We start from the raw sequence: 14,961 nt of genomic DNA, 5'->3' as shown, positions 1-14,961 counted from the left end.
CTATTATTATAATTTAGATTTTAGTAAAAAAGAATATTTTTTTGGGAGGGGCAACATCTACCCTTCCCCCCCAACCCCTTTATTCATTTTAGTTTTAAAAAAAATTTAATTAAATTTTTTTTGGAAGGGGGGGATAATTTTTTTCTAGGGGGATTTCTCTGAGGAGGGTGGTGGTACCCTCCCCAAAATAGTGTTTAACCTTCCTGGGACGTATGAGAAGCTACCCTGTAAAGGAGAACTTGATTGGTTCAGCAGTTAGCGAGATCCTTTAGTACAGACAATCATCCTTTAACTTTATTATTCCATAACAAATTTTCTATTTACCAATTTTAAAGTATCACAGCCTCTCTAAACTACATAACAAGGGTATTTATCAAATTACATTTACTTAATAAGCATAAACAAGTTTTCCATACCATAATCATGTGAAAAATTTTATTTATAAACTGTTGAAAACTTGTTATTGTTGTGCTAATAATCTTCCTTTTTTGCCTCACAAGTTTCATAACATTTCTCTTTCTCTTCTTTCCTTACCCCCTCTCATTCTCCTCTTTCTCCGTCTCTCCTGTGAGAGACACGTTGAATAAATTTGGAGAGCCAAAATTCTCTTAAGAAGGAAAATGTGAATAATGTGAATAACATCTAAATTATTAAGTTTAAATTAATAGTTCTATTCAGGTTTGACTTCCCAAGTACATAACAGCCAAAAACATGTCAGGGACCTCAAAATCTATTTCTTTAGTCATTTATGCAATCCTAATACGCAAAAAGACAGTCTGCAGAAATTTCTTTCGTATTTACCTACTGATATTAGTTGTAAAATATAATACACTAGTGGTTTCTCCCCTAGCCTTTAGGGGCTGTGCCCCAAGAGGTGGGACATGCCTATTGTGGGAATCATTGCATTTTCTATTACCTACCCAGCTGAAAAAATTGTGAATTGGTCACCAATTTTGGTGCCTATCCAGCCTACAAAATTGCAAATGGGTTGCCAATTTTCATGAATAAATGGAAAATTTGCCAAACATACACAATAAAATTATCAAAAAAAAGATATTGAGGGGTATTTTTTTGGGGGGAGGGGGTTGGGGGTGTCCCACCCCTCAAGAATATCGCATAAAACCAACAAAGGACCAGTAGGTAAGTTCCCTAAAGATTGGAATCCAATCGGCTCAGTGATTACAGAGATCTTAATGGACAGATAGACGGACAGACGAAGAGAAAGATGGATAGACAGACATCATTCTACTTTGTTACTCCTGGCACAATTTATGCCATGTCAAATGCTTGTAATTTGTGCATAATTGAATTTATAAATTTTTTACTAATAAAATTTTTCAAAATCTTTATAGGGGTGTGGTAATATTTCTAATTAAGGGTTTACCCCAGTGGTGTGGTGTGGTGGTGGTTCCCAAACCATCCTGATTTAAAAAAAAAATAAGGAACAGTAAGTTTATTCCCAGAAGATCCAATTATTAAGACAGATGGTCAAACAGACAGCACAGTTTTACTTAATAATGTGTTACATTACTTACCATACTTCCATTGTTCTAATTTTGTGCAGTTGTCAGTCTGAAGTTTTCCACCCTCACACCACCAGACTTTCTGACAATCACCTTTAAATACAAATTATGAAATATTAATTAGTTTAAATAAAAGATCTTGAATGATTAAGATCCTAATAAAACTTTTTGCAATTTTTAAGGGATCTTGAGGGATAGGACAAAGAATCTAAATTGAACCACTATAATTGAAATAAACCAACCAATCAAAATTGAATTAAAAGTGCCCAAGATTTTTTAAGCCTTAAATAAGATAACGTTTTATAATCCAATGTCTCCTCCCTGGAAGATATTAGAAGAATATTGTTAGGTTGATAAAATGTCAGCCATGACCACTGTTTTGAATTTTATAAAATTAATATAGTAAACAATGGAATTGGAAAAATAACTTGTCACTAATATGTTAGCCATGGCCATTTTACCATTTTGATTAAATTTATTGAATTTGCATCTTAACAAAAAATGAATCTTAATTTGACAGGGCACATCCTGAGTATATCCTGTTTGTATTGTAAGATCTTTCCTACTGCGGGACCATTATGGTTCAATAAAGCTTTGTATTAGTCATTAAAAGTTAAATAATCATATATTCTAATATTCCCCCTAATATTCCCTTAAGTGCTCCAAGAGGCCTCTAGTGGGATGCCAAAATAAATGTTATACAGGGTGTTTAAGAATAAACTGCATTTTCTGTTATTTAAAAATTGTTAAGTTTTTCTTATACAAATCATTTTAAATTTTCTTGGACCACATGGAGCATGTTTTGATACTATATACCTATATGATATCATAGTGGCTACTTTTTTAGAGATAATAAAAAATACCTTTAATATACATGTTGTACTTTACAGATAACTAGGACTTATCATTGTTTTTCAGTATTCCTTCTGATTGTGTCAGAAAAACGGAAAATGCAATTTTATTTAAAACCCTGTGCATATACAGTGTGTACAAGACAAGTCTTTTATAGGTTTTTATTCTCATGAATACATTTTTTTATGAAAATAATGTTTAATAATCAAAAATAGATGTAAAAAGTGTTTCATTGATCTAAAAGAAGCTTTACTGTAAGTAGGCAATATTAGTCTGTGATTAATAAGGTATTTAATGTATAATAAGGCAGACATGCAGTCACACACACAAACTAAGATCAAGACCTTCTGTCTCTGTTATATAATAATATATATTTTTCAATAAATCTAAGAAAATTAGTTTATAACTTTTAAAATTAATTTATATCTCTTACATGGCCATCTGTTGTAGATTGTATAAACTCCATTGTCTTCAACATCTTGGCAATTAGCATCACTAGGCTCATTACATGAACCTAAATTGTAAAAACCATGAAGATTTAAAGAGTTTATATTCTAAAGAGCTTAATTGTATCTGTAATTGATTTAAATATCTTTCTGCAAGAACTTCAAATTAAGAAAAGAGGATTGCTACTCTTGCCCCCCCTAAAAAACCTCTCAAACACATGGTTCAAACACAAGTTTTAACAAGTCAGATTTTCTTCACATTTTTTACATTAATATGAAGGGTTTTATTAATTAGTATTGTTTTACAAAACCCCTTGTTTATGTAAATTTACATCTCATCCCAACCCAACCCCTGGTCTATAAAAGGATAAGACTTTTACCTGTTGCCAAAGCAAAAAACATGAATAGTATAAACACATTAGCCATCTTGTATGGCTAAATATTAACAACTAACTAGAATTTTCTTAAATATTTTTTTTTATCTCTTGTGCATGCTGTTTGTTATAATAATTTTATAAATTATCAAGGACGATAAATTATGTTAAAGCACTTATGTAAACACTAATAATCTTAAAAGTAAAGTTTAACAGTTATAAATCTATCTCAACCATAATATTTAAAATTAGTAACTACTGTTGCTTCATAATAAAATATACTTCTAAGAAAAAATCTTCAAAATTAATTGCCCTTCTTAGTCAAGCAAAAGTAGTTTAAACATAAACATAGAGATGCTTTGCTTAAAATGAAACATATATAATTCTAAAGAAATAGGATAATAATAGATTATTAACATTAAAAATCAATAACAAAAAAGATAAAATAAACTTTATCAAAAAGAAAAGGAACATCTAAAACATTAAAATGATATTGGAGAAGTAAGGACATATCTTAAATGTTAAAAACCTTTGTCTTTAGGAATAATCATTGTTTAAACACATCATATAGAAATCTGAAGAATTTAACAAAAACAACATCTTTCCATAAGTAGCAAAGCTTATAATTCTAAAAATTGCAGACAAAGGGACAAAATAAAAAGAAACTTTTAGTCAGGGGATATAATTTAAAACAACAATCTTCCAAAGCAGCTGAGTAAATTACAATAACTCCATAGAAATTAAATTCTCTAAATTGCATTTTTATCACAAACAACATATAAATAAATAAACATAATTTTGATGATTATTTTATTTTAAGTTGGAAAATCCTTGCAGTTTTAGGACCTTGTTTGCTATAGCCTATAAATATGTTTTTGAAAAACTTAAAATAAAAACTGATTATTCAATAAAACAGATTGTTATAAATAGCAAAAATTTAAGCCAACTATCATAAATAGCAGCCAAAAAAATCATATTCTTATTTTTGAAACATTTAGACATACAGATATTCATGTATAAGAGTAGCTTCATAGCCAGGTAGAATAAGTTTAATTAACATAAGCATAAGATAAGGAAATTCTTGGAAACTAGAGTTATAAATCATCTTCATAAAATTTATCAGAATATTTTTCATATTTTTATGTATAATGTAGCGCAGCTACTTCGTAAATAGGGATTTTACACTTTTGGATATTTTGAACCAACTAATCAAATTTTAATAAAGCTTCCTAAGTTTTGAATCCAACAAATATGAGAATGAGTACATTGGCTTTTTTTTATATCTACAAGGATTTATCAACAAAATGGTTAAATTTGAGGATTAGTCTGGCTGCAAGCTCCGTTTTTAAGTTTCAAATTTAAGTTTGTCTAGTGTTATATACGGATATATTAATCCTGAAATAAAATATGTTTGTTTGTTTGTCTGTCTGTTTGTGTCTTGTTAACTGTAGAACCCATATGGCTCTCCTTTGCAGTGAAGCATCTTTAAGATTAAACTTTTTACCATTTTACTTTTTTCTTTCATCAAATCAAGTGTTTACACACCTTCTCTACCAGTTCTACAGTTAGCCACCCAATAATTTTGACAACCCCTTTAAACTAAAGTCTGTAAACATGTAATAATATTTAAAGGTTATGGGGTGGATACACCCCCCTAAATGGCGGTGACACTCTCCTTCCTTGGCTGTTGTTTTAGTGGGGTGGAGATTTATATCAGGAGCATTTAGACCCTTGTCCAGGGGGGGAGGGGGGGTATAGAGGGGTGAACATCTAGAGGTTATATCCACCCCCCTTCTACACTTGTCTGCTTTTTTCTTTTATGTAAGGATAAACTATGCTTGGTTTGTATGTTGTCATAATTGTTTAGATAATTCCTTTTTAAAAGCAAAGCTTTTCTATAATTAGGGTCGGTCCGTCCGTACGTCCGTCCGTCCGAGATAGATAGCTTTTATTCGTTAATTTAGGCATGTTAGAATTGTCCTATTGACTCTATAAGCAACTCTATAATCATTACCAGAATGTCCGTACGTCCATTTTAAACATGTTGATTTTTCTACTTTTTTAACAACAAATTTTTATGTGATCTAATTATCGGTTTGATCTGATTTTTGGTATAGTGATTCCTAAGACAACAAAGAACAATTTTATAAGCAAAGCAACTCAATAATCAAGTCCTAAAAATGTAAGTATGTCCATAAACATTATCCTTTATCAAGCAGTTTAGCAAAAAATTTACTTACACTTTTGCTTCGACTCGTATACTTTTATATTCTGATTATTCAGTTCAGACACTATACAAGTGTTAATGTCCGTTTGTCCTACCGTTTAAGTGCTTCGCTTTTATGGATGTTGTCATCCTTGTTTTCATATATATACATACACAGTAATTATAATGTTTTTTCCTCCACGCTAAATATGAAAGATAACAAAATCAATGACATACAATAGTAATCAATAAATTAAATATAAAATAGCCTGCAGGGATACCTAGAAACTAATATAACCTAACCAAACCTTAAATAATAAACAAACAAAAAAAAACTACCCCAACCCCTTATTTTCAATTTTCAATTTAGATTGATGGGTTCACTGTTTAACAAGATACTTTGTGGGAAAGTGCTGAAAAGGAAAACTAAATGTAGAAATTATAAAAAAATTTCCAAAACTTGTAGAGTAGCTCAGCTACTAAATATTGTCCTTTTTATTACATAAAATGAATGTACACTTTTAGTTTTATAATTTTTAATAAGTAAACAATTACATATTTCTTATCATTACATTCTAGAATTTTCCATTGACGTCATCATGTCAAGCTAAGTCCTGTTTATTCTTACTAGCGGCAGCGCCCCTAGAGGCTTATAATGTAACTTGAGGGGGGGGGGGGATTGAAATGACCTATCTAATTTTTTATTTCAATTTTAAAAAGTAAAAGTAAAATTACAATTTTTTTGGGGGGAATAATTCTTTTGTAGGGGTGTAACCCTCTCCAAAAATAGTCATAAACCTTCCCAGGACCAATGTGAAGCTAGATTTGAAGAAGAACATTATGGTTCAGCGGTTTTTTAAGATACTTTTGTACACACACACAGATCCTTTTACTTTATTATCAGGATATAAAAGTAAAAGGAATTGTGTCTTTCTGTATGTTTTTGTGCCTGTCTGTACAAAAGGATCTCTAAACCGATATGATTCTCCTTTACAGTGTAGCTTTTCATAAGTCTTGGGAAGTTTAAAACCAATTTGGGGAGAGGGTACCACAAACCCTCCAAAAGTTTCTTTTTAATACAATTGGAAATGTGGGTCGACTTATATCTATATCTCTTAATTTAGCCATTGATATCTCAAAACAGCTGAACCAATTATTTTAACAATTTGTAGGGTAGTTTTTCTTTGTTCCAGTAAAGATTTAAAGGTTAGGAAATCTGTCTATATTAAAATTTCATACAAATGAATTACACACAGTGTAGTTTCAATACTTAAAAATCCTACAGAGGTAGTAAGATAAAGCAAAATAAGGCAAACAAAGTAAAAGAGCAAATTGTTCGATAATTAATATTAATAATATATTTAAAAAGGCAATAATATATTTATCTGTTTCATGGTTTCATAGACAGTTGGCCGTGGATAAGAAAATAATTAAAATTGATGTAATCCCTTTTTTTATTAGTCAAAATTTGTGCCTATTAAAATGATAAAAGAAGATTATTGTTAGGAGGAAAATACATATTTTTTTGCATCCATTGATATATTCGCAAGCTGTAATTGTCATGGACAATGTTATTACTGTTCTTTACTATTCAGTAAGTCAGAATATAATAAATGCAAAATAGTTTTTATTCAGGTGTTGTATCTCTATCTTTCAACTTTAGGATTAGTTTTTGGTAGACAAATATGCAATCAATGACAGCTGCCAATATTACAGCCGTTTATAGTTAGTAAGAGAAAGCTATAGCAAAGTCTTCTAGAGACCTATGGAAAGCTTCCTAAAAAGAAGAATTTAATAATTATTGAATTATATATAATAGAATAAAGAGAAAAAGAGAGAAGGAGAGCTAAAAAGTGCCAGAGAGAGAGAGAGAGTGAGTGATAGAGATACAGAAAGTGACAGGGAGAGAGAGCACGATAGAAGAAAGAGAGAGAGAGAGAGAGTGAGTGAGAGAATGATAGAGATTAAGAAAGCGACAGGGAGAGAGAGCGCGATAGAGAGAGAGAGAGAGAGAGAGAGAGAGAGAGAGAGAGAGAGAGAGAGAGAGAGAGAGAGAGAGAGAGAGATACAGAAAATGACAGGGAGAGAGAGCGCCATAAAGAAGGAGAGAGATAGAGATAACAGAAAAAAGAGACTTTAGGCCTCACGTTTTTCTATCTTTTGTATATGTACATACATTTAGTAAAATTAAGAATAAAAGCAACCACAGAAGCGAAGCTAAATATATTAAAAAACAATTCAATGGGATAAACAATCATTAACATTTAGTAGAAACTATATAAAACTCATGTTAAAAAAAAAAATTGTACCAAATTCTGACTGAAAAAAAAACCCAATTATTTATACAATAACTATTTTGGCATTCTAATAAGGATTTTTGTGTAGTTGCCACGGTTTTTTCAGATTGTTAGTAAGTGGTAATTTTACAAATGTGTTAGATTCAATAGGACTATTCTACCAAACCCAAATCAACAATCAATTATGGAAGCTGGAGGGAGAAGCTTTATTTTTAAACAAGGATGATAACATCCCCCAAAAGTGGGGCGGCGTATTCTTTTTAAGTGCCTATTGACAGAGAGACTTTGGGGACTTATGATTGGTTGGTTTATTAAGTTAAGTGTCTATACATTTCAACCACTAATAGTTATCTACAGAATGGGTAATTTTGTGTATTAACATTGGGGATGTGCATCAATTTATCAGCCATTGTCTTAGCACCTTTAAATTAATATGCCGATTTTTAACTTTTTTTTGATTTTTGGAATAATTATTCCTAGGTTTATAAGGTACAATTTTTTAAACGATGCATCTTGATAATAAAATCCTAAAAATGTAAATACATCCTTTTTCTGTATCCTGCAATTATGCAACAAATTTATGTACAAGTTTTTATTAAGTTTAAACACTCTACAAGAGCTATTTTTAAATTTTCCTTCTGATTTTAAAGCTTCGCTTTTATGGATGTTGACATCCTTGTTTTGATATTAAATGACCTTCCCTGCATATTTAATGTACAATTTTTCTTTTCTTATCTTCGTGTTTTGTAACATAGTTCACGTTTTTTTGCCGGATGCATAATTTCATCAATGTTTTGTTTTATCCTCAACAGTAGAGGCTTCGCCCGTATAGGCCTCTAGGAACATTAAAAAAAGGTATGTGGAAGGGGGTGGGTAAGTTGAGATAGTACAGATGTAAATACAGATAACTACTTCCTCCTCCCCTTTTTCGATGACCTTTTTCGTCTGCTAGCAATTTGTTTTCTGCTTCTTGTCTGTGTTGATATTCCCGTTACGCTTGGTTGATTTTCAAAGACCTAATTGAGAGTTATTATACAGTTATTTAACCCTTTCTCTCTCTAATATTTTACTCTAATGTTGAGATTTATTTCCTTGCTCTCAAGTAGATTTTTTCTTTGGTAGGGGTGGGGAGGGGTAATTTTCTTATATTACTATCATGAACTTGAAGGTATCCTCCCTAAAAATAGTTAAAAACCATTCTGGGATATGTAAGAAGCTTCATTGTAAAACAGAGCCATATTAGAATAGCAGTTTTAAATGCAAACAAACAAACAATCACCCTATTTTATACTTTTATACAGAATTCAACTTAACCTCCATCCCTCAGTCACACACCAAATAGCCTAAAACCTGCTTATGACCATACCCACAATTCCCTAAACAGCGTGGATTGATCGTTCCAGCAGTTTACAAGACTTTACTGGACATACACTCTAAAAGTTCATTTAATATTTTAATGTCAAAATCTCTGTGTTTTGAACATTTTAATGAAACTTAAAACAAAAACGGACTCTAAATTTACCCATCATCACTAAATCATTACTTTGAAAAGTCCATATTATTCCAAACAATATCTATAATACAAAGTAGAACAATGTCTGTCTGTCTGTCTGAAGCTTAAGATCTTTTATAATCGCTGAACCGATCAGGTTCTACTCTTTAAAAATTTAGTATTTAGAAAACAAATTAGAGGCTTGGGGGGGGGGGGGGGGGGGCTATAAGCTGCTAGTCCTGTTATATAAAATAGTAAACTATTTTGTCTAAAGCAAAGGATCTCCCTAACCGCTGAACCTATATAGTACCCCTTCACAGTGTAGCTTGTTTTTGCTTAAATTTAATTGAAAATTAGTGAATGTCAACCCACTTCAAGTGCCCCTAGAGTCCTCAAGGGGCCTAGCAACTAATCTATAATACAAAGTAGTACGATGTCTGTCTGTCTGTCTGAAGCTTAAGATCTCAGTAACCACTAAACCGATTGGGCTCTACTCTTCAGGGAATATACCTACTGGTCCTAGGATGGTTTTAAGCTATTTTATTGGAGGGTGGGACACCCTAAACCCTCCCAAAAAAATGAAAAATACCCCCCCCCCCCCCCAATTTTTTTTTTACTTAAAAAATATCTAAATAACACAAAAAAGGTTGATTTAAACTTCTTGGGGCAAAGCCCCTAGAGGCTAGGGGCGAAGCCGGCTAGTTTAGTTATAAAACGTAATTAAAAATTCTGATGAATAAGCAAGGTTATGCAAAGATAACAAAAAAATGCTACGTGTATAAAACTTGAACTTTAATGTGTCCACGTTTATCTATAATACAAAGTAGAATGTCTGTCGTTCTGTCCGTCTGTTCGTTTGTCCTTTCGTCTGTCTGTCTGAATCTTAAGATCTGAGTAACCACTAAAACGATTGGGCTCTACTCTTCAGAGAATACACCTACTGGTCCTGTGAAGGTTTATAGCTATTTTATTGGGGGGTGGGACACCCCAAACCCTCCCAAAAAAATGAAAAATACCCCCCCCCCTTTTTTTACATTTTAAAAAAAAATCTAAATAACACAAGAATAGGTTGAATAAACCTCTTGGGACAAAGCCCTTAGGTGCGAAGTTTTAAAACGTAAATATAAATTCTAATGAATAAGCAAGGTTATGCAAAGATAACAAAAAAGATAAAGCTTGAACATTAATTTGACCACGTGTATCTATAATACAAAGTAGAATGATGTCTGTCTGTCTGTCCATCTGTCTGAATGTCTGTCTGTCTTTCCGTCTGTCTGTCTGAATCTTAAGATCTGAGTAACCACTAAAACGATGGGGCTCTACTCATCAGGGCATATACCTACTGGGCCTGTGATGGTTTTAAGCTATTTTCTTTTTCCCCCTCTCACCTTAATTTCTTCTAGGGGCGTAGCCACTAGTTTGTAATACATAATATCTATAAGTTATAAAACTTATTTAGATATCGTAATAAATAAGTAAGGTTATGCAAAGATAACAAATGATACGTGTCTAAAACTTAAACTTTAATGTGACCACGTGTATCTATAATACAAAGTAGAATGATTATGTCTGTCTGTCTGTCCATCTGTCTGTCTGAATCTTAACATCTCCTTAACCACTAAAACGATTGGGCTCTACTCTTTAGGGAATATGCCTACTGGTCCTGTGATGGTTTTAAACTATTTTCTTTTTCCCCCTTATCACCCTAATTTCCTCTAGGGTCGTAGCCGCTAGCTTGTAATACATAATATTTATTAGTTATAAAACTTATTTAGATATCGTAATAAATAAGTAAGGTTATGCAAAGATAACAAATGATACGTGTCTAAAACTTAAACTTTAATGTGACCACGTGTATCTATAATACAAAGTAGAACGATGTCTGTCTGTCTGTCTGTCCGTTTGTCCATCTGTCTGTCTGAATCTTTAGATCTGAGTAACCACTAAAACGATTGGGCTCTACTCTTCAGAGAATACACCTACTGGTCCTGTGATGGTTTTATGCTATTTTCTTTTCCCCCCTCTCACTTTAATTTCTACTAGGGGCGTAGCCGCTAGTTTGTAATACATAATATTTATAAGTTATAAAATGTAGTTAGAAATCCCAGTGTAAGATAACAAAAAAGCATTGCTTCGTGTATAAAACTTGAATTGATCTATTATTACATGGATATTGCACCATATATTTCATGTACTCTGATAAAGCAATGCTCTCAGCTGGCTAAAATAATAATACAATACCCCCCATCAACCCTTCTTTACCACATCCCCACCCCCTACTGGATGAGCGAACTGACTAATAAATGAAATCCATATCAGCAAGCTAAATTGACGACACATTTACCCCTGTCAATATATCCATGTATATTATATATCCATTTAAACATAAATTGCACATGGAATGAAAATTTCCGGAGTAAAAGTATTTTGTTAAAATGTTTACTTATAATATAAAGATAACAAAACTATAAGTGCACATTTTAAGGTCATTTTAATTCTCAAACATACATCCTATTAAATAAAGTATTTTTTTTTCTCTGTAGCTTAAATTTTTAAAAGATATTGAACTGATTGAGTTCTTTATTTTAAGGAAACGTCAAATAGGTCAAATAAGTCAATCTAATCCTTATAATAAATTAGCAGGATGTTTGTCTGTCTCTTTGTTTGTTTATGTTTGTACTGAAGGATCTCGCTAACAGCTATAATGATATAGGTTACAGGGTAGCTTTCCATAGGTCCTGGAAAGCTTTAGAAATATTTTGAGGGAGAGTACCACCATCCTCCCAAGAGATCGCCCTTAGTAAGAAATCAACCCTATCCCAATTTTTTTCTTTATTTTTCTTTTCAAATCTAAAATAAAAAATGGAGATATCGTATTCACCCCTCCTCCCCTTTTCTCAATTGCCCTCAAGAGGCCTCTAGGGGCGTAGCTGCTAGTATAAACTTAAATATTATTAAGGCCTTTTCCAGTATGGCTACTAATTTGCTGGATTATATATCATACTGAAAATTCATTTTACCAGTTTTGTTAGACTGGGCCTAAGTTCCCTTGGGGTTAAGAACACTGGTTTTAATTGTATAACTTAATATCCGCGGACAGCTGTCTATACCCGACCCCTGAACCGCCCGCCGACCCTGGTCACCATGTCCCTGTTCAAGCAGGTGAAGTTCTCCATGATAGGAGCAATGAGAGAGGTCTTTTTGGTATGGGCGCGTCTATTGGTTCATGCTTTAATGGCGCTCCAGGCCCAAAAGTCCATTGGATTAAGATTGGGGCTGCTGGGAGACCACATCTCCTTAAGGAGTGAGTAACAGCAGGATCCAAATTAACCCATCTTTAAAGCTACCCTTTGACACGGTGGCTCTCATTTGGGCCACAGTTAAGCTAGAACAACGTTTTATACCTTTTTAAAAATGGAACGAAGATTAAGATAGGGTTATCAGCGCAATACATAGTCTAAAACGAGTTTCAAAGTTCCATATGGGCCCCTGAAGTCAAGAACCGAGAAATTTTCAAGATTTTTGACGTTTTTGACATCTTAAAATCTACCACGATCCACTTTGTCGGAGTACTAGAGCCAAGTCAGCTGGGATAGAGAGCTCTAGTCTTTTCTAGTGTTTTCACTAGGTATCTGATAGTATCTCCAGCAAGTTTCATTAGTCCATCTCACCTGCAGATGGGCTGAGGTCAGATTTAGTAGGCCCAAGTCATAAATCCACGGTAATTTATCTGCGCAATTCGAACATGCCTTGTTGAACATATGCGCGGCCAGCTCGGCGTACACGTCCTCCATCGTCCAAAGATTTTTATGGGCAAAATGGTCATTACCTAAGCTTTTTATAGTGGGGTCAAACGTCCTGATTGGTCAAGTAGTAGTATAGTCCCATTCGTGGCAACACCCCTTAAGGGGCGATTCATCGTATTTTCAAAATTGCTTGGGGCTGGAAATAGGAGAAAAGCTACTGTGAAAATACAAAGAAACTCCCCTTAAGGGGTGTTGTCACGAAAGGGGCTACCCTGATTTAATTACAACAAAATAATAAATAAAAATAAAATCAATTAGATTAACTTTTTAAAATCTAAAAAAATTGTCAGTTTAAGACGTACCTACACAGTTACACACACTAGGTATAAACAAAATAACTTGATTAAAAATGTTTATGAATAAAAAAGGTTGCAGAATAGAATGTCTCAAGGATATTTTTAGTTTTGTATTTAGATTTATGGTTCTAATTCTTAATTATATTTGGTCTAGTTACAAAAAATTTACTTTTTATTGATAAAGTCTTAAAGTGGCTGTGAATTTGCAAATAACGTTATATATATAGGTAGATAACTGACAATTAAAGATATTTTTTTAAAAATATTGCCTTAAAAAATGACAATTATTCAATTAAATGAAAAAGAATTTTTAAATTTTCTGAACTTTACACTACCGCGAACACCATTTTTAAGAAAACTGAATAATAAATGCAGTAAATACGAATAATTGTAGTGATTTATAGATAATTGCATTCAAAATAGTTAAAATGTTATGTTTTTTTTTAAAATGTCATTTAAAAGTAACACACAAGACAGTCATTTTAATGATAAAAATGCAAAATAAAAAAAAAAGTAACAGATCAAAACTTGAAATGTTATTTACTGGCCCGGCTTTTTGCGTTACCTCTCTCTCTCTCTCTCTCTCTCTCTCTCTCTCTCTCTCTCTCTCTCTCTCTCTCTCTCTCTCTCTCTCTCTCTCTCTCTCTCTCTCTCTCTCTCTCTCTCTCTCTCTCTCTCTTTCTCTCTCCCTCTCTCTCCCTCTCTCCCTCCCTCTCTCTCTCTCTCTCTGTTTCTCTTCTTTCACTTTGCTATTTCTACCTCTAGGTCAGTTGTTAATTAAATATTATTTAAAGTGTAAAAAGATTAAACCATTCAAATCTATAACAAGTCATTCTAATCTAAATTTATATTTTCTAATTTCTATTTAATCTACAAGCAACTGCGTCTCTAGTATCTAAGGATATTCAAAGGGATATAAAAGGGCAGAAAAATAGCTTAAAACCAACAAACGACTTTTTTAACAAAAATAAAATAGCCTAAAACCTTTCCCAAAAACCATAAGAAGCTTCACTGTAAAAGTGAACCATATCGTTTCAGCGGTTAGCGAGATCCTTCTCTACAGATAAAAAAAGCTTACAACTTTATAAAATATTATTATATGTATAAACACAGTTTAATTTTTTAACTTTCTTTATTGATGGAATACATATGTTTCTCTATAAAAATAGATCATCAGTTCCAATTAAGATGTATAAAGTAAGAGTTAAAAAAATATATGTCCTTGTATTTAGAATCCTTTTTGTTAAATCTTTTCATTTAAAACTCACCCTTCAGTATGTGATTGTATGCAGGGAGGAAATGGATATTTGACTTATTATTACATTAGTTCCCAAAGTTAATGACATTTTGTTAGTTGGCTAATTAACTTTGGGGACTTTCATAGAATTTTGTGTATATTTTCATTGTGAATATGCATTAATTTAACGGCCATTGTCTTATGCCTCTAGTTCCTTGGTTAATTAGGTAGCAATGGGTGGGCGGGTGGGGCGTTAAGTGTGTGTGTGTGTTATACTACGATAGTGTGTGTGGGCGTGTGTGTGTGTGCGGGTGTGTTATACTACGATAGTGTGTGTGTGTTATACTACGATAGTTTGTGTGTGCGTGTGTGTGTGTGTTATACTACGATAGTGTGTGTGTGCGTGTGTGTGTGTGTGACGAATTGCAATAA

General features: G+C 32.6%; 1 long non-coding RNA gene across 1 annotated transcript; it reads right to left on the bottom strand.

Moving 5' to 3' along the window:
• Positions 1–530: 530 nt before the first annotated feature.
• Positions 531–3,253, bottom strand: LOC145323477 (uncharacterized). The gene is made up of 4 exons (XR_013880993.1): positions 3,202–3,253; positions 2,809–2,889; positions 1,536–1,616; positions 531–607 (listed from the first exon to the last, which is right to left on the bottom strand). It is a non-coding gene; the product is annotated as an uncharacterized LOC145323477 (long non-coding RNA).
• Positions 3,254–14,961: the final 11,708 nt, after the last annotated feature.

The sequence above is a fragment of the Acartia tonsa genome, chromosome 6 (assembly GCF_053477335.1).
Source record: "Acartia tonsa isolate MP-2025a chromosome 6, ASM5347733v1, whole genome shotgun sequence".
NCBI lineage: Eukaryota > Metazoa > Arthropoda > Copepoda > Calanoida > Acartiidae > Acartia > Acartia tonsa.
This window is presented reverse-complemented; position numbering and strand designations above follow the sequence as displayed.